General features: G+C 27.8%; 1 long non-coding RNA gene across 1 annotated transcript; it reads left to right on the plus strand.

The window, feature by feature from the left end:
* Positions 1–339: 339 nt before the first annotated feature.
* Positions 340–1627, plus strand: LOC136079019 (uncharacterized). Its single transcript, XR_010637865.1, has 3 exons — positions 340–410; positions 1106–1170; positions 1334–1627. It is a non-coding gene; the product is annotated as an uncharacterized LOC136079019 (long non-coding RNA).
* The last annotated feature ends 1875 nt before the right edge of the window (positions 1628–3502 follow it).

Consider the following 3502-nt stretch of genomic DNA (forward strand, 5'->3'; position numbering starts at 1 on the left):
CTTATTGATTATCTTTTGCTGGGAAAAAAAATCACTATGGTAACATACAAAGAAAAAATCACATGGTAAAATACAAAGATTTTGACCACATCTTCAGAAGTTTAATACGAAGTCCAGCAAAAAATTAACCCACAACGATTTGTTTTGACTGCCAAGAATTTGCGCATGCGTACATCAACGGACAAACTCAAAACAATTCCAACCCGTCTATATATATATATATATATATATATATATATATATATATATATATATATATATATATATATATATATATATATATATATATATATATACATATATACATATAGATATTACATTTCAATTATTAAATATATATAATAATGCTGCTAATTCAACTATTTTCTTGGTCCCTTGGAGGCTCAAGATATTGGGAGTTCACTGTATTTGTATGTTGCTTAACAATGTTCTTTACTACTATTTATTTAATACTTACTATTTGTTACGTATAACTGTTCTTAAAATTTATTTTATTTTATATTGCAAGTGTTAATTAATGTTAAATATACCATTTGTATGATTTAAGTTTTCTAAGTAAAAATAACTGCATTACTGATTTCTACAATAATTAATAGTTTTTTTTTTTTCAAACATCTTCGCTTCCAACAAGGCTGCAAGCAGCCACTAATTAGAGTTAGAAGTTACTGAAAGAGAAAAGATGAAGATTGTAGAGCAAGATAACCATTGACAGACAACTTAAAAGATTGCAAATTAAATGAGTCAGGAAAGTAAGATGAAGGAAGCGAATTCCAAAGAGCTGATGTTCGAGGAAAAAAACTAGACGAATAAGCGTTTTTGGAGCACTTAGGAACAGTCACAGAAAAAGGATGACACTTAATTGAATGACGAGTAACACGAGAATGAATTATAGTAGATGGCACAAGAGACGCTAGCTCTTTAGAGCAGTGACCACTATAGTATTTGTAGAAAAGAGAAAGAGAAGCAACATTACGACGATGTGATAATGGTTGGAGGTTGGCTGCAAGAGCAGGTCCAACTATGTTTACAACGCGTTTTTGCACCTTGTCTAAAAGAGAAAGGGCATCATTTACCAGTTCAAAATGATAAAGGCTATTGTTGTTAGGTATCTTGGTGAAATAAAAATTGTTCTTGCTAGTAATAGCAATATTGCAGACTTTTTAAATAATGGTAAGCTTATTTTTTAATGCACATTCTTGTTTATTCAATCTTCATTTTTTTCAAATCAATCTTCAAGTTCTTCACAGTTCATTTTTGTCTTCATAATATTCAAAATATTACATATGCTAAAAACAATGATTGAGCTATTTAATTTAAAATTATACTTTTTTAGCTTCTAAGAAGTTTGGTGACAGTGATATAAGTGGCATCATGTGGAATGGATGTGAAGTTGATTCTGAAACATTTGTTGCCATTTTAAATGAACAAAATCTGGAAGTGGAAGTTGTATCCTTAGCAAAAAATAATGAGCTCAGCATTTTTGTTCAAAGTTGAAAGAGATTTTCTCCTGTTAAAGCTGTTTTTTCTGCTGTAGATAGTCACTCTGATTCTGTTTTTTATCTTGTTCTAATTGTAGTTTTCAAACAAGTAAACAATATGTAATGATATCACATCTTAAATTACATGGTCATGAAAGTTCAGTTGTATGTAAAAACTGTTTTTCAAAATTTAAAAGTGTTAAAGGTATACAGATATTACATTTCAATTATTAAATATATATAATAATGCTGCTAATTCAACTATTTTTTTGGAGGCTCAAGATATTGGGAGTTCGCTGTATTTTTATGTTGCTTAACAATGTTCTTTACTACTATAATATTTTATAAACTTGTTGCTCCCATATTAAGGGCTGGGTGGACCCAAAAATTAAGGTTTTTTTGTTCCCAAGCTCCAATCACCCCAATTCTTTGCAAAACATTCTTTTTTGATATAAGCATAAACATACAAAAGTTTGGAGGTCACACAATGCCTGTAAGTGTCAAGACTCAAACATCTAAAAATCCAGTGTACACCACTGACTTTAGTAGTTGTAAATGTTTTATTTTGTCAATTTTCACAAGATGAAACTAAATGTTTTTTATTATTCCTTTTATGTTTTTAATATTGACATTAATAATAAATTTTTAGATTAAAAGAATCCCTTTTGATGGTGAAATTAAACAAACTCTCATTGATTTTTTTCCACCTCACATAAAACTATTTCTGAGCAGCAAATTTTCTATCGAAGATAAGGTGATATCTAGAGAGCTAATGTCTTGTTTATTAGCTTTTTGTTGTTCGCATGTGCCTAATCATAGTAATATCAAAAATAAAATATTGTTATGAAAAACATTTTTTTAATAAGTTAAAGTCTACTTGCATTTCTTTATATCTTTCTTACAGCCATAAATGGGTAAGAATCACGCCTTTGATACTATAATTTTTTTTTTTATTAAAATTCGTAACATTTATTATTTTAATATACTTTTTTGATCTCATTCCTTTTCCATCGTTTTTATATTTTACTTCAGATTTTCAAATTTGTTGTTGCATACATAAATTGTTTGATTCAATTTATTTAATTTTCTAATTTTCTGTTAGGATTTCTTGTTCAAAAAGTTGCCTAATAATTATCGACCAAAGACAATTTAGTAAATGTCATAGTTTAAAGGAAAAGTGATTTCCTCATTTTTCTGTTGTAAATAGTTCCATCAATAATAGTTGTAGATAAAGAACAGCTATTACAAGATGTTATAGTAAGATTTTTTCTGTGTTTATTAATTTTTGTATAAAAATGATTTCTAATTCTAATATCAGAAATTATAGTCTAATTAAATAAACTTAGATGCAAAAAATTTAGAAATATTATAATTAATATTAAGTGTCAACTCGTTACTTTATTTTATTAAATAGCTATAAAATAAGGAATGTAACTAACTCTTTCTTTCACCTAGAATGAATTTAATAAAAAAAAGCCATCGCTTTCAACAGTGTCTATTATAAACAGACATTTTTTTAATAACGAGACTTATAGTGTATTTCCAAAAAGAGTTACATATGCTCCTGAATTGATGCTGGAAGAAGCGATTCGTTTGTACCCTATTTTTAAAGACTCGTCTCTTAAGATTCAAAAGATGTTGGTTTGGATTTCTCCTGATTCGCAAACCCATACTGAAAGTTTAATGCTGCTCCAGTTGTCTTCAAAGAAATAAGAAATCACTTATTTCTTTGAAGACAACTGATAAGTTGTTTATGAAAGTTGATGTAAGTTTTATTAATTTTTTTTATTTGGTATTAAGCCAGTTTTATAAAATATAAACTTAACGTTGATTCAAATCCATTTAATGTATTAATAATAGTTTTTTTTTATGGTTGCAATACTTATTTTGTATTGATAATATTTTAGTGTGATTCAATACATGAATACTTAAGAGTGCCAAGCTTGTATGGTCCACAAGTTATCTATAATAAAACGGAATATGGAGTAAGGAGTCGTAGAGGTGTCGAGATGGATGTTTAGCCC

This window comes from Hydra vulgaris, chromosome 04 (assembly GCF_038396675.1).
Source record: "Hydra vulgaris chromosome 04, alternate assembly HydraT2T_AEP".
In the NCBI taxonomy this organism is placed as follows: Eukaryota; Metazoa; Cnidaria; class Hydrozoa; order Anthoathecata; family Hydridae; genus Hydra; species Hydra vulgaris.